Genomic DNA, 22,757 nt, shown 5'->3' on the forward strand with positions numbered 1-22,757 from the left:
CCCCACATGCCTACAGCCTTCTCACACTCTGCACCTCCCAAACCAACCTCCTGTGTGCTGTCCCCTCTTCCACCTGCATTAAGGCCCCCATACATCAGAGATGGATTGCAGCAATTGTGCAATTTGCAATCGATTGAAAAAGGGAAAGATTTTTATACACAATCGATTGCAAATGGCACGATTGTTGCAATCCATCTCTGATGTATGGGGGCCTTGATTGTACCATTTTGTTGCCCTTCTCCCCTGCAGGTGGCCCTGTGTGTGTGTGCGACACCCTCTACCCCTACCCCTGTGTGTGACACCCTGTACCCCCTAACCCTGTGTGTGTGAGCGGCACTTGTACTCCCCTACCCGTGTGTGTGTGGCACTTGTACTCCCCTACCCCTGTGTGTGTGTGCGTCACTTGTACTCCCCTACCCGTGTGTGTGTGTGTGGCACTTGTACTCCCCTACCCCTGTGTGTGTGCGGCACTTGTACTCCCCTACCCGTGTGTGACACCCTACACCCCCCTACCCCTGTGTGTGACACCCTGTACTCCCTAACTCTCTGTGTGTGTGTGTGTGTGTGTGGCACTTGTACTCCCCTACCCCTGTGTGTATGTGTGAAACCTTGTACCCTCCTACCCCTGTGTGAGACACACTGTACCCCTTACCCCTGTGTGTGACACCCTGTACCCCCTACCCCTGTGTGTGACACCCTATACCCCCCTACCCGTGTGTGACATCCTGTACCCCCTATACCCGCCCTGTGTGTTTGTGCGTGACACCCTATACCCCCCCACCTCTGTGTGTGTGTGTTTGTGACACCCTGTACCCCCTACACCTGTGTGTGTGTGTGTGTGTGTGTGTGTGTGTGTGTGTGTGTGTGTGTGTGTGTGACACCCTGTACCCCCTACCCCTGTGTGTCACACCCTGTACCCCCTACCCCTGTGTGTGACACCCTGTACCCCCTAACCCTGTGTGTGTGTGTGATACCCCTAGAGGGTACAGTTCAGTTAATATATTTACCCTGTCCTTATGCTAAAGTCAAATGCCAATTTACTTTCTTTAAATGTGCCATTTGTGTTTTGTGTGTACACTGGAGAAGAGGCATGCACAGTATGACTCTATGACAGTTTATGTAAATACCCCATGGTAAACAGTTGAGATGCAAGTTAATGTATTCAAATTGTTGTAATGAAGGGAAAATGCCAGTTTGTGCGTTCATGTGTTTGCACGGCCATATATCCAATGTCCAGTTTATCTGCTTTTGACCTACCCCCCATGGGGAGACAATGGGACCTGCTGATCACTCTGAATTATGGTGGAGCTGGTGGGCGCGTGGCCGGAGCCGGGACAGCCCAGCCGCTTTGAAGGGGAATCCTTCCCCCCCCTTTAACTTATATAGGGGTCCAGTGAAGAGAGCGTCGCGTGCAGTGAGCGGGAAGCTGACCCGCACGCGACCGCTAGTTTATAAAAAGAGGCAACAGCGGAGACTGCTGGGTAGTTTTTCGCCTGAGGTAAGCGAGTGGAGAGTTAACACTGCGCTTACCCAAGAGAAGGGGGAGAGAGCGGGACTTACCGGGGCTTGTTGAGCCGTCCTATGAGCCTCAGTGGAGCGGTAGCGTGGCCAGAGCGGCCAAGTAAACAGGAGCCTTTGGCAGAGGAGGTCGCATCAGCTGGGCACCGCCTCCAGGGCTGCCCTGCTTGTTGACGGACAGTCGGGGAGCGGAGGAGCCGCTGCAGAGGCGTCGCTAAGGGGGAGTGGTCTAAGTAGTGGAGCCGCCCTGCATCCTTCCCCCCTTGTATATTGAGTGCCAGCCGGGTGGAGCTGCCGCGGAGGAGGGGACAGCATTGCAGTGTCAGCCGGACGTTGTGGAGAACCGGACAGGCGAGTGAACAATAAAGGAGGAGTAGTGAGTACCATTAACCACCCCCAATACACCCTTAGGCAGCCAGAATACACCCCTAACTCAGTAAAAGGAAACACTGCTTCTGTAACAGCAGGGTGGACAGATTAGAGACAGCCTATGTCCCCATTGACTTTGAGACACTGTAAATCTCTAGGAAAGTGGGCTAAAATCCAGTCAGGGACTCTAGTCCCGGGGCCAGTTCTCTCTTCTTCAGGATAATCTAGATACAGCAGCAGGCAAAGCTCACTAAAGTGACAGTTCTTTTCCTTTTCTAGCCAGGACATACAGTTTGCATTGTTATTTAGCCAACTGAGAGGTATTGTGAAAGGCAGTGCATGTAATATAAGCAGCAAGCAACCCTATCATCAGTCAGGAAACCGAGAGTGTATCCAGGATTAATCGCTGCAATTACTATTCCACAGACAGGATTACAGTGTAGCTACCCAGGTCTCATCTAACAGAACTTCAAAGCATAAACTGGCCGTGACAGCGCGGAATTCTTCGTACAAAAAGGTTCACAGCACAAACTTGAATGTCTCATAAGAATAGAGATAGTGCACAAAACACATAGCAGTGCAGCACTGTGTATTAAACAAGGATTACATAATCCCTTCCTCCATTAAATTAACCACCAACCCGGGCAACGTTGAACTAGAACAATACATTACCTTAGTCAGGTGCACCTGAGAAAAAGTTATTAATGTGGGTTAGGATCAACCATTGCACAGTAACGTGATATTGTATGCTCAGTCGTGTATAACCCATTACTCCCATAGGTGGGTCGAGTATCCTGTGTTCCAGAATTAATAAATAGAACTCGGACCAGAGTGTATTAAATTCTCTCAGAAAAGTGTCCATTACAATGTCTTTGGGATGTATTAATGTACTGAATTGTATTTTATTGTTGCTATAAACTATTCTATTGAATGCAATTGTCTTGTTTGAAGATTATTAAAATAAATTTGGGTTGAAACTTTAAAGTGAGTTTACACCTTGGGAGTCGGAGTCATCCCGCAAGCGAGCAGGACTAGCGAACAAATTGGTAAGCAAATCGGCTGAAGAAAGCGTCATCACACTACGCAATTTCAGCCTTAGAAAATAAGTGCTTATGACATAATTATTGGCGTCACACGAACAGGATGAACAAAGAAAAATGTCGGAACCCCAGAATTCGGCATCTACTCCAGGCAGGAGACTATTACCCACCTCACCAAGTCAGAAATATCCATCGTCATCAAATGCATCACCCAGTGGAGCAATGCCATCCACACTGGTGTCGCCCATCACGATGCCGTATTATTTCGGGGCCCCTTGGCTCCCAACCTATAGTGGAGATAGCATAGGAGAAGAAGGAACAACCTTACTAGAATTTAAAAAGAAGATCAAAGCTATGTTTATCCTGTGAGCGAGCAGCAACAAGTAGAAATATTAATTGGCCAACTCAAGGGATCGGCTCTTAGAGAAGTGTCGTCATGGCCACAGGCGGAACGACAAAAGGTGTCGCAGATAGAACGACTGTCCACCACCTTTGAAACCAAGACAGTTTCAGAATTAAAAATGAAATTCTACGGTCGACATCAAAAGACAGGTGAAACCCTTAGAAATTATGCCTTGAGCCTCCAAGAGGCTTGAAAAGCCATCCAAGCCATTGATAATCAGGAAATTAGGGATGCTGACGAAACCCTGGTGTCACAATTCGTTGAGGGCGCAAATAAAGAAAGTGTCCGTACTCAATTAAGGATGCTAAGGATGCAACTGGAAGATTACACCTTTTTGGACTTTAAAGAAGCCGCTATTAAGGTGATAGGAAATAGTGCGAGACAAGGAGTTGCATTTCCAGAAATGCCAGGGTACCCAGACACATCCTACCCAACGAGGACTGAAAACAGCCCTGGGAGAGATTCCATTGGGCAAAGTGTTCAACTACCAGCTCAAGATCCTATACAAGCTTTAAACGGACAATTGGCAGAAATAACCATCGAACTATCAGAACTGCGCAAGGAAATGCGACAGTTGAAACAGCCCAGAAATACCTCTCCCCCTTGAACACGACGGAACTCGGATTGGAGGTCGACTAGGAATGACGGGTGGGAGGCTCCTCGAGCAAATGGGAGAAGACCCAGCGATAGATTTGACTCTCAAGGGAGGCCCATCTGTAGAAAGTGTGACAGAAGTGGACATATTGCAAGAAACTGTGATCGCCCAGAGTCTTTAAACTCAGAGACCCCGAGGATGGGGGCCGAACCTCGGGGGGAGCCGGTGGAGTAGATCCTCATCCGGAAGAATGGTGGCCCCAATATGTAGGACAGTGTCCCACCATCCCCATCTTGATCAATGGCGTAGAGACATTAGCTATGTTAGATACCGGGTCGCAAATCACCACTATACAGCTTGCTAAGTTTAACCAACACTGGGGCGATAGACAACTATTATTACCACCCCCGTCCTGGCTACAGTTAATTGCCAGTAATGGCCTAGGTATCTCCTGTGTAGGGTATTGGGAGACCGATGTACAAATTGGAGAAACATCGCTTGCTCGACAAGGCTGTCTGATAACTGAAACCAGTGATGCCAAAGTGGCACCCGTTATACTAGGGATGAACATCCTCCAGCAATGTCCCGAAGAATTAGTTTCTATATTACGAGGAGAAATGTCCCAGGCAGTCTTACCTGCAAGACAAACTTTACAAAAGACTATTAAGATCATCCAAGGTCATCAAAAATTGGCAAAGAATCCCGGAACTATTGGCAAAGTTAGAATTACAGATAGCAAACCTGTTAAACTCCAGCCAAATTCAGAGACCATCGTGTGGGGAAAAACTTGCGGACAGGATTATGAGGCTTTCATTGAACCGAGTGTCATTTCCGCCAGCTGTGATGTTTTGGTAGCAAGTGCTCTCGTGACTGTCAAGAATGGTAGGGTACCCATACGTATTCTGAACCCTCATAACTGCCGAGTTAAGTTATACCGGAATCAACCTATGGCTAAACTGATGTGGACTACTTTCCAAGATGTCGTTAATCTCAGTTTTAATGCCCGGCAGAAGGAATTGATGTCTTCCATCAAGGTTGAACCTCAAACCGAAAAGGCGTGGTGGGATGAACTTCAGATAGGGGATAGTGGCACATCTAAAGAACATCGACTGGGAGCTCTTAACCTAGCTAAGGAAAATTCAGAGGCTTTTAGCCAGAGCCCAACTGATCTAGGAGTAGTGACAGAGATCCAACATCATATAATCACTGGAGATCATCCACCTGTGAAAGAGCGGCATCGACCACTGGCTCCAGGTTTATATCAGACTGTGCGGAAGCTGTTGGATGACATGCGAACATCTGGCATTATACAAGAGAGTCATAACCCATGGGCAGCTCCGATGGTCTTGGCACGCAAAAAGGACGGCCAACTTAGTTTTTGCATTGATTATAGAAAACTAAATAATTTAACACATAAGGACGCCTACCCTCTCCCGCGGATCGAGGAATCTCTCACTGTATTAAAGTCTGCCCAGTATTTTTCTACTTTAGACCTCACCAACGGATACTGGCAGATCCAAATGGCAGAGGAAGACAGAGAAAAAACAGCTTTCATCACCCCTATGGGTTGTTTGAGTTCCTGAGGATGCCATTCGGGCTTTGTAATGCCCCCGCCACATTTCAGAGAATGATGGAACATTGTCTTGGTCACCAGAACTTCAAAACTGTTTTACTCTATTTAGATGACATCATTATCTTTTCTCGAACATATACCGACCATCTTCAACACCTTCAAGAAGTTTTCCAACAATTGATCAAATACGGCCTTAAGTTGAAACCTTCCAAATGCTACCTCCTCAAACCTCAAGTGCACTACTTAGGTCATATCGTGAGCTCAGCCGGAGTGTCCCCAGATCCGGAAAAGATTAAAGCCGTGGTAGAGTGGCCTGAACCTAAAACGGTAAAAGATGTACGCCGATTCCTGGGATTCATCGGGTATTATAGGAGGTTCATACAAAACTTTGCTCACATTGCAGCACCACTTCTGGAGGTACTCCGAGGGATCTCCCGAGATCACTACAAAAAAAAGATAATTATTTCATGGACAATGGAGCAACAAGCTGCATTCGACCAGCTTAAAAGAATTCTGACTGAGGCCCCTTTGCTGGCATACCCGGACTATAGCAAACCATTTCGTCTCTATACTGATGCCAGCAAACGTGGATTGGGTGCTGTACTATCTCAGGTACAAAACGGCAGAGAACGCATAATAGCATATGCCAGCAGAAGCTTGAGAAAGACCGAAAGAAACGATGAAAACTACAGTGCCTTCAAACTGGAATTCCTAGCTCTGGTGTGGGCAGTCACCGAAAAATTCCGAGATTACCTAGCCACGACTCCTTTCATTGCATATACTGACTGTAACCCCTTAGCGCACCAGTCCACTGCAAAACTGGGAGCTTTGGAACAAAGATGGTCCTCCCGTCTCGCCAACTATAATTATCGGATCCAATACCGGAGTGGCCGTAGCAACATTAATGCCGATGCCTTATCGCGAATTCCTGGTGAAACAAAAGAATTCCTAGAAGATGATCCGTGGGAAGAAATAGAAATCCCAAACTTCAATTTACCTGGAAGAGTTTCAAAGCAACATACATTAACCGTAGATGCAGCCGACAACAGTCCACCAGAAACGACAGAAAATGAGAATGAGTGGACACAATGGCAAGATGAACATTCCCTCTTCCGGAGATTAAAATGGATGATACTCATGCAATGAGGCATGACCAAGTTGGAAAGACAAGCAGCAGAGCCCGAATTGGTCCAGTTGTGGCGACAGAGAGAAAAATTAGGGATTCATGGAGATACAATTATCCGACAAAGTGCCGATCCAAAAACGCATTCTCTGATCACTCAAATTGTGGTGCCGAAATCAAAAGTCAATTGGGTGTTACAAGCTTACCATAATGACTCAGGCCACTACTGGAACAACCTCCGGCAAGATGTGGAAAATTGGTGTAAAAGTTGCTCCGTTTGCAGTGCTCGCCGACCTCCTATCCATGACCAGAAAGCACCTCTCCATCCTATTATCAGCCAACAACCCTTGGAGGTGGTGTCCATCGATCACGTAAAACTAGAAACAAGTCGATTGGGATATCAGTGTAATGATCGATCATTGTGAGAGCGTACTAAGGCCCTCATTCAGAGCCACTCGCTAGCGGCAGTACGCTCGTTCCGAGCGATGTTCGCACATCTGCGCATGCGTACGGTTTTTAGTACGCATGCGCAAACCAGTCAGTGCGGCCGAAAATCGTTGGTACGCAATATAGCGAGGGCCTGCTATTTTGAGTGACAGAATGAGGCGTATGTGGGTGGTAACAGGGGAAGGTGCTTGAAAACAGGGAGTGGAGATCCGAACGCAGGCGTGCTTAAAGGTCAAAACGGGCGTTTTAAGGGAGTGCATATTTAATACAGCAGCGTCATTGACCACGTCACTTGGTTTTTTTTAACTCAGAACTGCTCGCAAAATAGCGGTTGAAAACACCAACCACAAGAATAGCGAGCAGTTCATACGCTGTACGATGTACTCGATTAATCTAATAAATAGCGGACATGACGTATGGTGCGTGCGGCCAGGGGGCGTTTTTATCAAAAAAACGAGCGTATGTTTTGCTCGCTCGTTCAGACTTAGAGGTGGGAACAGACTGCAATTTGCGAACGGATCATTTGAATAGCCACCCCTTGTTTTTGAACGAACGACCACAAATAGCGAACGGCTCTGAATCAGGCCCTAAGTTCGCAGTCGTTCTCCCCATTAAGGATCTTTCCGCCAAAACTACAGCAGAACTTTTCTGGAGAGCCTTTGTCCGTCCTTATGGATAAACTTCTAAAATCCTTACAGATCAAGGCTCAGCATTTTAATCCCAGTTGTTCAAGGAGCTGTGTGTGCTATATGGATGCAAAAAAATGCGAACCACTGCTTATCACCCCCAAGGGAATGGAGCTTGTGAGAGGATGAATGGGACAGTGATTAATATACTACGAGCTCTCCCGACACTCCAGAGACAAGAGTGGCCCACCTTATTGGCCGAACTAATGTATATATATAACAATACCGTCCATAGTACCACCAGATACACTCCTTACTATCTGCTCTTTGGGCGACCCGGGAAGTTACCGGTTGACCTCCAGTTAAATGTACCTGAACCCCTCGGTTCAAATACACACACCAAGACTGAATGGGTGCAAGAGCATCAAGATCGATTAAAAACAGCTCAGGCCTTGGTGAATCAACACATGGAAATTGAGAGGAAGCGACAGCAAGAATACTACAATTTGAAAGCACATGCTAAACCTTTGAAGGTGGGAGACAAAGTATGGAAAAGAAACAATCAACGGCACAGTAAGCTGGATTCAAGATGGGAACCCATTCTATACGAAATCACTGAAATCCCCAATGCCGAGATTCCGACCTACAAAATTAGGCAGGAAAATGGGTCCCTGGAAAAATTAATTTATCGTGATCAGCTGAAACTCTATCAAGGGTTGGGAGGAGAATCTGAAACTAAACACGAAAAGATGTCACCTGTTCTAGGAAACAAAGCTGAATCACAACCAGGTGATACCCTGAAACTGATGATGAGCATGTACTGGCCGGTAGTTCATGGTCGACTAAACCCCGCAGAAAGAGAATCGAGAGAAAGTAACCAACTCGAAATAGTTTATGAAGACATGGTAGAAGTTCCTGGACTCAGAAGGTCTACCAGAGTTACTAAGGGAATACTTCCCATCCGATACCGGCAATAGGACAGCTATTGACTACTGGAACTATGAAAGATAATAACCCAGTGAAACTGTTACATGTGTATAAAAAAAATTGTATTAAGAGTTATAGTTGCAACAGTTGTTGCAAAAGAGACTATGAAAATGTTTGGTTAACTGTGGTTTAGTCAAGTTAAGAAGAAGCAGAAGCAGAGGACATGCATCATTCTAGCGGGGAGAAATGTGATACCCCTAGAGGGTACAGTTCAGTTAATATATTTACCCTGTCCTTATGCTAAAGTCAAATGCCAATTTACTTTCTTTAAATGTGCCATTTGTGTTTTGTGTGTACACTGGGGAAGAGGCATGCATAGTATGACTCTATGACAGTTTATGTAAATACCCCATGGTAAACAGTTGAGATGCAAGTTAATTTATTCAAATTGTTGTAATGAAGGGAAAATGCCAGTTTGTGCGTTCATGTGTTTGCACGGCCATATATCCAATGTCCAGTTTATCTGCTTTTGACCTACCCCCCATGGGGAGATAATGGGACCTGCTGATCACCATGAATTATGGTGGAGCTGATGGGCGCGTGGCCAGAGCCGGGACAGCCCAGCCGCTTTGAAGGGGAATCCTTCCCCCCCCTTGAACTTATATAGGGGACCAGTGAAGAGAGCGTCGCGTGCAGTGAGCGGGAAGCTGACCCGCACGCGACCGCTAGTTTATAAAAAGAAGCAACAGCGGAGACTGCTGGGTAGTTTTTCGCCTGAGGTAAGCGAGTGGAGAGTTAACACTGCGCATACCCAAGAGAAGGGGGAGAGAGTGGGACTTACCGGGGCTTGTTGAGCCGTCCTATGAGCCTCAGTGGAGCGGTAGCGTGGCCAGAGCAGCCAAGTAAACAGGAGCCTTTGGCGGAGGAGGTCGCGTCAGCTGGGCACCGCCTCCAGGGCTGCCCTGCTTGTTAACGGACAGTCGGGGAGCGGAGGAGCCGCTGCAGAGGCGTCGCTAAGGGGGAGCGGTCTAAGTAGTGGAGCCGCCCTGCATCCTTCCCCCCTTGTATATTGAGTGCCAGCCGGGTGGAGCTGCCGCGGAGGAGGGGACAGCATTGCAGTGTCAGCCGGACGTTGTGGAGAACCGGACAGGCGAGTGAACAATAAAGGAGGAGCAGTGAGTACCATTAACCACCCCCAATACACCCTCAGGCAGCCAGAATACACCCCCAACTCAGTAAAAGGAAACACTGCTTCTGTAACAGCAAGGTGGACAGATTAGAGACAGCCTATGTCCCCATTGACTTTGAGACACTGTAAACCTCTAGGAAAGTGGGCTAAAATCCAGTCAGGGACTCTAGTCCCGGGGACAGTTCTCTCTTCTTCAGGATAATCTAGATACAGCAGGAGGCAAAGCTCACTAAAGTGACAGTTCTTTTCCTTTTCTAGCCAGGACATACAGTTTGCATTGTTATTTAGCCAACTGAGAGGAATTGTGAATGGCAGTGCATGTAATATAAGCAGCAAGCAACCCTATCATCAGTCAGGAAACTGAGAGTGTAGCCAGGATTAGTCGCTGCAATTACTATTCCACAGACAGGATTACAGTGTAGCTACCCAGGTCTCATCTAACAGAACTTCAAAGCATAAACTGGCCGTGACAGCGCGGAATTCTTCGTACAAAAAGGTTCACAGCACAAACTTGAATGTCTCATAAGAATAGAGATAGTGCACAAAACACATAGCAGTGCAGCACTGTGTATTAAACAAGGATTACGTAATCCCTTCCTCCATTAAATTAACCACCAACCCGGGCAACGTTGAACTAGAACAATACATTACCTTAGTCAGGTGCACCTGAGAAAAAGTTATTAATGTGGGTTAGGATCAACCATTGCACAGTAACGTGATATTGTATGCTCAGTCATGTATAACCCATGACTCCCATAGATGGGTCGAGTATCCTGTGTTCCAGAATTAATAAATAGAACTCGGACCAGAGTGTATTCAATTCTCTCAGAAAAGTGTCCATTACAATGTCTTTGGGATGTATTAATGTACTGAATTGTATTTTATTGTTGCTATAAACTATTCTATTGAATGCAATTGTCTTGTTTGAAGATTATTAAAAATAAATTTGGGTTGAAACTTTAAAGTGAGTTTACACCTTGGGAGTCGGAGTCATCCCGCAAGCGAGCAGGACTACCGAACAAATTGGTAAGCAAATCGGCTGAAGAAAGAGTCATCACACTACGCAATTTCAGCCTTAGAAAATAAGTGCTTATGACATGTGCGGCACTTGTACTCCCCTACCAGTGTGTGTGTGTGGCACTTGTACTCCCCTACCAGTGTGTGTGTGTGTGTGTGGCACTTGTACTCCCCTACCCCTGTGTGTATGTGCGGCACTTGTACTCCCCTACCCCTGTGTGTGACACCCTACACCCCCCTACCCCTGTGTGAGACACACTGTACCCCTTACCCCAGTGTGTGACACCCTGTACCCCCCTACCCCTGTGTGAGACACCCTGTACCCTCTACCCCTGTGTGTGACACCCTGTACCCCCTACCCCTGTGTGTGACACCCTGTACCCCCTAACCCTGAGTGTGTGTGTGGCACTTGTACTCCCCTACCCCTGTGTGTGTGTGCGTCACTTGTACTCCCCTACCCGTGTGTGTGTGTGTGGCACTTGTACTCCCCTACCCCTGTGTGTGTGTGTGTGTGGCACTTGTACTCCCCTACCCCTGTGTGTGACAGCCTACACCCCCCTACCCCTGTGTGAGACACACTGTACCCCTTTCCCCTGTGTGTGACACCCTGTACTCCCTAACTCTGTGTGTGTGTGTGGCACTTGTACTCCCCTACCCCTGTGTGTATGTGTGAAACCTTGTACCCCCCCTTCCCCTGTGAGACACACTGTACCCCTTACCCCTGTGTGTGACACCCTGTACCCCCTACCCCTGTGTGTGACATCCTATTCCCCCCTACCCCTGTGTGTGACATCCTGTACCCCCTATACCCACCCTGTGTGTTTGTGTGTGACACCCTATACACCCCACCCCTGTGTGTGTGTGACACCCTGTACCCCCCTTCCCCTGTGTGTGACACCATGTACCCTGTTACCCCTGTGTGTGACACCCTGTACCCCCTTACCCCTGTGTGTGTGACACCCTGTACCCTCTACCCCTGTGTGTCACACCCTGTACCCCCTAACCCTGTGTGTGACACCCTGTTCTCCCTAACTTTGTGTGTGTGCGTGACACTTGTACCCCCCTACCCGTGTGTGTGTGACACCTTGTACCCCCTACCTCTGTGTGTGACACCCTGTACCCCTTACCCCTGTGTGTGACACCCTGTACCCCCTACCCCTGTGTGTGACACCCTGTACCCCCCATCCCTGTACCCCCCCATCCCTGTACCCCCCCGTCTCCCAAGAGGGGGGGGGAGCAGGTACAGATTACCGGGGCCCGGCAGGGGCCCGGGTCCAGCACCGCTCCCCCTCCCTCAGAGCAGCCCAGCACACAGCGTGTGCTGAGCTGCAGTGGAGACTGCTCGTGGCTGCTGAGCAGCAGTCACCTATACCTGTGGGGGGGAGCGATCACACTGATCGCGCCCCCCCCCCTGGCTTTGAGCAGGGCTGAGGAGGCCCAGAGCTCCCCCCTCCCCAGCACGCAGCGCCGCTTTGCTGCACTTCTTTTTGTTTTTTTGGGAAGGGGGCATGGCCACGCCTCCTGCGATTATGCCACCTTGTACCCCCCTACCCTTGTGTGTGACACCCTGTATCCCCCTACCCTGTGTGTGTGACACCCTGTACCCCCTACCCGTGTGTGTGACACCCTGTACACCCCTACCCCTGTGTGTGACACCTTGTACCCCCCTACCCCTGTGTGTGACACCCTGTACACCCATACCTCTGTGTGTGACAACCTGTACCCCCGTGTGTGTGTGTGTGACACCCTGTACACCCCTAACCCTGTGTGTGTGACACCCTGTACCCCCCTATCCATGTGTGTGTGTGAGACACCCTGTACCTCCTACCCCTATGTGTATGTGACACCTTGTACCCCCTACCCCTGTGTGTGACACCCTGTACACCCTTACCTCTGTGTGTGACACCCTGTACCCCTCTACCCCAGTGTGTGTGTGACACCCTGTACCCCCCTATCCATGTGTGTGTGAGACACCCTATACCCCCCTACCCCTGTGTGTGTGTGTGACACCCTGTACCCCCCTAACCATGTGTGTGCGTGAGACACCCTGTACCCCCAACCCCTGTGTGTGAGACACCCTGTACCCACTACACTTGTGTGTGTGTGTGTGTGTGTGTGTGACACCCTGTACCCCCCTATCCATGTGTGTGTGTGAGCCTGAATGTTACCTCTGTGTGTGACACCCTGTACCCTGTTACCCCTGTGTGTGACACCCTGTACCCTGTTACCCCTGTGTGTGACACCCTGTACCCCCCTACCCTGTGTGTGTGACACCCTGTACCCCCCTACCCCTGTGTGTGTGTGTGACACACTGTACCCCCCTACCCCTGTGTGTGTGTGACACACTGTACCCCCCTACCCCTGTGTGTGTGACACCCTGTACCCCCCTACCCCTGTGTGTGTGACACCCTGTACCCCCTACCCGTGTGTGTGACACCCTGTACACCCCTACCCCTGTGTGTGACACCTTGTACCCCCCTACCCCTGTGTGTGTGTGTGACACCCTGTACCCTCCTACCCTGTGTGTGTGACACCCTGTACTCTCCTACCCCTGTGTGTGACACCTTGTACCCCCCTACCCCTGTGTGTGACACCCTGTACACCCTTACCTCTGTGTGACACCCTGTACCCCCCTGTGTGTGTGTGTGACACCCTGCACCCCCCTACCCCTGTGTGTGACACCCTGTACCCCCCTATCCATGTGTGTGTGTGAGACACCCTGTACCCCCTACCCCTATGTGTGTGTGTGACACCTTGTACCCCCTACCCCTGTGTGTGACACCCTGTACACCCTTACCTCTGTGTGTGACACCCTGTACCCCTCTACCCCTGTGTGTGTGTGACACCCTGTACCCCCCTATCCATGTGTGTGTGTGTGTGTGTGAGACACCCTGTACCCCCCTACCCCTGTGTGTGTGTGACACTCTGTACCCCCCTATCCATGTGTGTGTGAGACACCCTGTACCCCCTACCCCTGTGTGTGTGAGACACCCTGTACCCCCTACCCCTGTGTGTGTGTGACACCCTGTACCCCCTATCCATGTGTGTGTGTGAGACACCCTGTACCCCCTACCCCTGTGTGTGTGTGACACCCTGTATCCCCTACCCCTGAGTGTAAAAATAAATCCCACTGCGGAGCTGTCAGTCAGCTAGTAGTGTCCTTAGAAGACACTATTAATGTCCGTGGGACCGGGTAATTAATTTTTTATTTTTGCCAAGACAAAGGATTTGCCTACTGTGGAATGAAGAGGACAGATCTACGCGTAGGAGGAGGTGAGTATGGAATTATTATTACAGGTACACCTTTGGATTACCTACTGGAGAAGTGGACAGATTGGCTTCAGGGATACTAGGTGAGTATGTGAGATAGTGTGTCCATGTGTGAGTACATGTGTGTGTGCATGTATGTTTTAATAAAACTATACTTTTCTATGGTGTGTGTGTTGTGTGTTTCTTTTAATATTGCTTTTGTTGTGGAACTACAGCTACCAACACACCCGTAATGCCCCACATGCTGGTACTTGTGGTTCTCCAAGTACCAGCATGTGGGGAGGCTTGCTGGGAACTGTAGTTCCACAGCAAAAGCCAATATTTATATTTTCAAATGCACCACACTTGACATAATCAACCCAGCACCCACCACCCAGTTGTGCTGGGGATAGCCCCGGGCTATCAGCCTGGGGTGCCCTGAGGAGGGGGACCCCTTTGTTGGGGGGGGTCCCCAACTCCCCAAGGATCCCCGGCCTTGGCTGACTAGCAGTCCAGGGTGATGCTGTAGCTGGTGGGCCCGGTGACGGGGCTCCCATGGCTGTGGCATCACCCCCCTACTAGAAGGAGTCCGGTGCTGGTTCTGGGAAATACAGGGGGGCCCTATGCATTTTTCCCCCCTGTATTTCAAGAACCAGGACTGGCTCAGAGCCCTGTGCTGGTTGTGCTAAATATGGGGGACCCCTATGTCATTTGTCCCCCGTATTTTGGCAACCAGGACAGGTTCTGAAAAGCCTGGTGCTGGTTGTGTTTAATACAGGGGACCCCTATGTTGTTTGTCCCCTGTATTTAGCACAACCAGTACTGGGGCTCCAAAGCCCAGGGCTGGTGGTTTTCTGGGGGGCGGGGCTATGCTTTTTTTTTTTTCCTTTTTTACACATAAATGGGTAGATGGATCTCACTGCTGCATTCGTCCATCTGTGACTTATTGATTTGATTTTCTCAGGTGCATACGCACTACCAATGAGCCCTGTCGCCCACTGATGCCCCCTTTGCACTGCACAGCTGCCACTGCTCTGTACCACTGCTGCTGGAGCTACCAAACACGCCTACAGCTGCCTCGCACTCTGCACCTCCCAAACCAACCTCCTGTGTGCTGTCCCTCTTCCACCTGCGTTAAAGCACCACTTTGTTGCCCTTCTACAATGCAGGTGGCCCGGTTTGCTCATCCAAACCCTGATAGTTAATACATTTTAAAAAAGCTATGAAATTCTATAGACAAAAAACCTTACGGTTTCATATGTCCCATTAAGGCTGCTTAGACATGATCTGAAAATTCACAAAACCTATTGATTTTCTGCCACTCAAACTTCAAAAAGCAATGAAATTACGATAATTAAGGCTGACGCCTTAATGGACGTGTTCCTTGTGCAATACAGATATGGTATGCCATCACATCCTGTGGTTAACGGCAGATTCAGCACTCTCACAGAATGAGATTGCTGTCACTCACAAAATGGTGGAGCTGCTAATTCACAGAATTGTGTGCTCATTGGAATGCACACATCCGACTAAGTGCCCACAATCTTCCCATTTGATCACCAAAACAATCTCACTGGCTTCCAACATCCTTGTCACTGCATACATTTATCTCATTTAGAATACACGTTCAGTTCCCTTATTTTTTTAAATATCATACTCGGTCTATGTATGTACACTTTCTTCCCCTATATGCCTCCATGCTGCTATATATTCCCCAATCCCTACTGCTGTGTGGTCTCCCAACTGTGATAGTCTGTGTTCCCTCATCCACACCAATGTTTTTCCCCAGCCGCACCGCCCTGCATCCGTGCCTTCTCCACAGGTTTTGTGAATTTTCATATCATGTCTAAACAGCCTTAATGGGACATATGAAACCGTAAGGTTTTTTGTCTATGGAATATATATTTATTCAAACAAAAGAGATGACACTCACAAGGCTTTTCCATGGTATGAAAAGTTTATCTATTCGCAAAACGTATCGCAGCATATTCAAATGTTTTGGTCATAATCCAGACCAATCAAATAAAGCACTGAAAATCCCCCCTTTTAAATAAATGCATGAATATCCTTGGGCAGGTTGAACAACACTTGAATCTATGTTTTCAGTGCGTATCATATTAAATACGTTTCAGTTCTTGGTATATGCCTTAGTTACAGTACTTGTATGACTTACCTCATACACTGTAACCTTTGTTGCACGCCCAAAATGGCTGTCTCATTTGGTACGCCTGAGGATGGGATGAACAATACCTGGATCTGATGGCTATGTAAGGGCCCTGCAACTAGCTTTAGTATGCTGCACCTTGTCCATTTTGTGCAATATCTTATAGGCATTGTCTATTCCATCCAGGGTAACTTATGTAGCATGCCCAAATGTTTACCTTGTCCTGGTATCTTTTCTGGGTTTGATATACTGTATAGCCTATGAAAGTTATAACTCAAAATGGCTGCACCAACCCTGCATTATGTCTATTATGCCCATTATGTTCATTGATGGTTTGGTTTCTTCTTTCTCTATGCAATATTTTTGATGTTTGTAAAGTGACTTTGGGGTCTATTTACTAAGCTTTGTTAGAAGATAAAGTGAACGGTGATAAGGTACCAGCCAATCAGCTCCTAACTCCCATGTCACAGGCTGTTTGAAATATGACATTTAGTAGCTGATTGGCTTGATACCTTATCACCGTTCACTTTATCTCCTAACACAGCTTAGTAAAGAGACCTGAGTTCCTCAGGAGAAAAGTGCTATATAAATAAAATTATCAGCTTTGGTATCCCAGCATGGTCTGTCACTGGAAGTGATGTCATGTGTCACCATGATAATGTTACAATATGCAAAAGGCCTAACTGAGGCTTGCACTTATAAATATATATTATCCAGTTATACCAAATTTAAGTACCAAGTTTTTTCTCAATCTTGCAGAAATAACTATTAGAAACACCTGATCAAAAGGTGCAGGGTACAGATCTGGAAGCAAAACACTTCCTATTAGAGATGAGCGGTTCATATTAGAAGAGTACCGTGGTCCTCACGCCAAATTTGGTTCTCAAAACTAGGCAAAATTTACATTTTCCACAAATCTCGGAGCTTGCCTGTTTTGGATTGTATATAAGTTCCTCTCTCATGGTTTCAGGTAACATGATACACAGGAGAGTGCATGGAAAGAGTTGAGGGCTTTAGTTGTGCAATGACTGTTGCCATTACAGTATTGTAGGTGGTTGGAGTGGGAGAATTTTTTCTTTAAATAAGGCAGGTTTACAGGGGCGTTTCTAGAGAGGAGGGGGCCCGTGTGCAGTCTCCGACACGGGCCCCCTCCTCTCCACCTGGTGGCCGGCAGTGCACTGAGATGTGCGCAGCCAGCGCTGGAGTTATAGACTCTGGGCACTAGAGTGTGCCCAGAGTCTATAGTGTATGCACAGGTCACCGGGAAAATGGCCGCGGCTGCCATTTTCCCTGTACTGCGCATGCGCAAACAACGGGAAAATGGCCGCCACGGCCATTTTCCAGTCACTTTACAGCACCGGACGCCCATGCGGATGTGGGACTCCGGAGAGGTAAGTAAATATTATGGGTGCAGGGTGCGAGGTGCGGGGCCCCCTGGACCCAGGGGCCGGTGTTCCCTGCACACCCTGCACCCATTATAGATACGCCCCTTCATGTTTAATCTGTGTGTCTGTGAGGGTTAGACACTAACAAGCAAACAGCAATACAAGCTCCTCCTGTTTGTTGAAGTGAAGCTGCACTTACAATAGTTTTTTACAAGGGTATAGCTATCATCTACACTGCAGTATACAAATGTGTCTACTTGTATCTACGACACGGCAAACATACGCATGCATCGCGAGATGTGATTTTGTTGCAGGCATTAGCGTTAAGCTATGGATCTTGGGTGCAAACTCAGCGCCCACGCCTATCGGAGGGCGTACTTTTTGCCATGTGTCACACGATATTTTGCAATCGCGGCAAAGATACAAGTGGGCATATCTGTATATTGTGCATTAAGGGCAGAGACAGTACTGTGATTGCAAGCTTAGCAGTCCAAAAATGACTGTGCCAGCTAAGTGAGCTGCATCCTAAAGAAGATTTTTTTTTTCTGAACTAAAAAAATGGCAATTCTTAAAATTCAATTTAGACAATTCAAGGGAAGATTGTGTGCTTTTCAGAGGCAGTGAATATTACTGTACTTACTGGGTGTTGTGTCCCAATTAGCTGCACACCAAAATAAAAAAAAGTTGACCAATTTTTTTTTATGGTTTAAATAAAATTTCAAGTCTTTTATATTTAACTTTAGATACAGTATGTTAAGGAAATTTTGAGAGTAACAAATATTACTATACTTGCTGGCTGTTGTGGCTTCGTCAGCTGCACCCTAAAATAATAAAACTTGAAAAAATATTTATTTTGTGTAGTTTAAAAATAAATCTCAAGTCTTTCATGATTAAATTTGGATATTTAAAAAAAATAGTGTGTTTTTGAGATGCAGCATATATTATTGTACTTACTGGGTGTTGTGTCCCCTTCAGCTGCACCCCAAAAAAAAAAAATGTAAAAGATTTTTTTTTCTGGCTTAAAAACAAATCTACAGTCTATTATAATTCAATTTAGATACAATATTTCAAGGTAAGATTTTGTGTTTTTGAGAGGCAGTATATATTACTGTACTTACTAGGCGTCGTCAGCTGCACCTCAAAATAATAAGTTGAAAAAATATATTATTTTCAGGTTTAAAAAAAATCTAGTTTTTTTTTAAATAAAAATGCATGTAAAAGGTTAAAGTCCCTCAATTCCCATCTCATTGTACTGTACATTAATGTGGTTTTTATGGCAATTACAAGATCTAGGACAATAGCCTTACTTCTGTCCTGGTGTTCGTAAATCAATCCTGAATCAATCTATAGAAGCCTATAAAATAAATGGAGCATCCCAATACTAGTGCTGGCAGTCATAGTACTTCTTCAAACTCAACTTTTAAAGAAAGTCAAGGGGAAAGAATGGGAACTCCAAATCTAAACAATGTTTGACAGTCTTTAAGAAAAGTTATTGCCAAAAAATATAAAAAGTGCAGGGAGGTTTTAAGAGAACCCCCTCCTCTCTGACGGCGGCTCAGCGGCACTTAGTGCTGTAGATTCGGGTCTCCGGGAAAATGGTGCTTGCACCTACTTTCTCGGGGACATCTTTTCTGCACATAAGCAGATCACTGGGAAAATGTCCGCCGCCATTTTCCCAGTGAGTTTTTGCTGCTCTACAGTGCTGGTCCGGCACTGCAGAGCAGCACTTTGGGAATCGGTGGAGGTTTAAGTATAATTGCCTATGGGTGCAGGGTGTGCAGTGTGCCCCCCCCTGCACACCCTGCACCCATTATAGATACGCCCCTGTAAAAGTGTGAACATGTCATACACCAAATGCTGTAACAAGGAAAGGCTCAGACCATGGCATTTATTTGTGAAATGTGGTTCTGCTACTGATCTTTCATGCACTAGAATTGCGAAAGCCAAGGCCAAGAACAGTCAGGCATCTTCTGTAATCTCGCATGCACCACCTTATTGTTCTGTGTCTAGATGTGTCACCTCTAAAACACGCAACTCAGTGCACAAAAATAACACACAGGGGTCAATCCAATTACATGCAATGTACTCACGGGTGTGAGTCATCGCGACAACAGGCGCGCTTGAATACAGCCCGAATTCGCATAAAGGTGCTCGCAGCCTTATGGGGCTCTGAGCAAAATTATACTAACTTGGGCTCCGTGCTTGCTGCGAAGGGTGTGAGATGTGGTGCCGTTGCCAGTGTTTTAACACTGTTGCAACAGCATTTGCATCCTTCGCATGTAATTGGATTAAGCCTTAAGGCTGAAGAACAAATTGTGTGTTGACAGTTCCCTGGAGAGAGTCTAAGGAAAATTTACTGAGAATCGTATCTGACCCAAGTTTGCCCAAATTTAAGCACACTCAGCATTACAGGGACACGGGAGAGTTTTGTCAGCTGAAACACTCAAAATTTACCAAGAATCATGTTTTGCTGAATTGTGTTCGATAGTGTACAGTATGTGATCATGTTTTCTATCCATGATCCTGTGTCTGACAGCAGCCGAACACACCTGAACATGCTCCCTGCACACATCAATAGTGGAAATGCACTTTAATAACCTTAAATTTCCTAGCTTTGAAGTCTATGGGGGAACCAATCACTGGCTGAGTGACAGAGGCTCATCTATCTCAGTCAATGAGCGTTCAGCCAATGTATTTCTATGGGAAAAGTGGATGCTGATCAGTCATTCAGTAAGTACTGTCCTTAGAGGACAGTACTCTGGGCCTGCTTCAGAGCCGGACGTTCTGAACAAGCGCTCGCTCTGAATCAGGGCAATTTTTTTTTGTTCAGCCTCCTGGCCGCTCGCATAGCTGTTGATGGTCACGATGGTCAAGACCATTGCAACCATCGGGCTTGTGACGAGACCCTTGTGGTAGGGTCTCGTGGCCGCAAGCCCCAGTGAGCTTCTGGCTCAAATAGAGCCGGAAGCTCTTTCACTGACATCACTGGTGATGTCAGTGAGACCGCCCCCAAACAGCAGGCGTTCCTTCGGGATGCCTCTGTTTGGCCAGCCACCTCCCCTGCCCGCCTACCAAATGGGGTGAGCTGTCAATCACCATCGACAGCCTGCCCCCTTTGGTGCGAGACCTGGAGCGACGGAGCACCCGTCGCTAACCGGGTCTTGCGCATGCGCACGACGGAGCCGGCTCCATCGTGCGCATGCACAGTGGGCAAACATCGACCCGGTTGCGAGCGCTCATCGCTTGCAACCGGGTCTGAATCACGCCATCTGGCCGGTGGGCTCCATGTTTTTTCATGAAAATGGATTCCTACATGGAATTATGAGGACCTAAAACAAGGGGTGGGTGAGTATGTTTTTTTTGTTTTGTTTATTTACAGGTATGATCATGGATTCTATTGGACTCAGAGACAGACTGGTGCAGGAGACAAGGTAAGTATGTAGTGTGTCTGCGGGTGAGTGAGTGATTCAGTGAGTATATGGTAATAAAGTATTACAAACTTCGGTATGTGCATCTTGGCATTTTTTTCATATCTCTTTTACAGGAGGACTAGAGGTACCAGCAGGCCCTTTATGCCATGCATGCTAGTACTTGTAGTTCCACAAGTACTGGCATATGGGGGATGCAGGCTGGTACCTCTAGTCCCCCTGTAAAAGTCAATATTAGCTTTACACAATTAATACTTTTAACCCGCATCCACCAATCAGGCATGCGGGGATAGCCCCGGGCTTCAGCCTAAGCCTGGGTACCCTGGAGAGGGGGACCCCTATATTGGCCTTACACTGGCCTGGGCTGACTAGTTGGGGGTGAGAATGCTTTGGCCTGGGAAACCCTTTAAGTGTGTTCCCTGGCTGCGACATTATTCTCCTGCTAGTGGAACCCAATGCTGGTTCTATAAATATAGTGGACCCACACAGCATTTTTTCCTGTAATTTTAGAACCAGTACCACATCCAGGAGCCCAGTGGTGTTTAAATAAATATGGGGGACCCCAACATTTTCTGAACCAGTGCTGGCTCAAACAGCCCATGCTGGTAATTCTTGGGAGGGGGGACCCCATGACATTTAAAAAAAAAACTCTTTATTTGCTAGCTAATAGTCAGAAGCCTGAACGGATCACACTGACCTGTGTATGTTTCTGCTGAACATGCTGCTTAGGAGGGGGTCTATTTTAAACTTCTATTTTGGACCAAGTTTTCTTAATTTACACCCCTGATTGCAATCACGATTCTTGGCAAATTCCTGTGTTTTATTCCTGTCTATGGAAAGTTCTTGTGAGTTTGGCTGATGGTGTATTTATTACTATTTGTGTTTTCACACGTGTTTTGCAGAGAAAATCATGATTTTATACCTTTTTTATACCTTACCTTTGATTTTATACCTTTTTATATTCCTTTAGAAAATTTCTGTGTTTAAATAAATGGCCATACACACCCGTGAATGCAATCATGGACCAACACGATTCTTAGTAAATCTAGCCCCAAGAGTGTCCACAAGAGCTTTCTGCAAATGTAAGGATGAGTAGTACTGAAAGTAGTGATGATGTTTATACATTGAAATTGAGGATGCTACTTAAGAAATGCAACAGGATGAGGGGTATAATTGTGTATCTGACACTGAAGAGGATGTTTATGATGAATGTGTTGGATGAAAACAAGTCAGCCACCAGTGGCACCACTTCATGACAGTGATAAGAAGTGCATTGTCTTGCCTATCAAAAGACCAAAAAAGCCACCTCTTCCATATAGATTTTTTTTATCCAAATTCCGACAACTTTTGTCAAGGCATCTGAGGCATTTGTAGTGCCAAAGTAAGTAGAGGTATGGATGTTAACTATCTTGGCACCTCCTCCCTGTTACATCATTTGCAGCAAGTTCATTTAAGTTATTTTTCAAAATCTGAAAAATCTATTTTGCAAAATCTGGAAAATTAAATAAAACAAGCAGTCCTGCATGACCTACCAGCAGCATGGATAGAGCCAAGCATTTGCAATCTTCAACATCTTCATCATCAACCTCCTCATTAGTTATTAGAGGCATCCAATGTGCAAAAGTGCAAAGGTAAACTGTCTCCAATATCCATGATTCCCAAGAAGAATTCTTGCACGCTAGAGCTGCTGGGGGTGAATCTTCA

The sequence above is a fragment of the Taudactylus pleione genome, unplaced genomic scaffold (assembly GCF_031769625.1).
Source record: "Taudactylus pleione unplaced genomic scaffold, aTauple2 ptg000313l, whole genome shotgun sequence".
NCBI classification, from domain to species: Eukaryota; Metazoa; Chordata; class Amphibia; order Anura; family Myobatrachidae; genus Taudactylus; species Taudactylus pleione.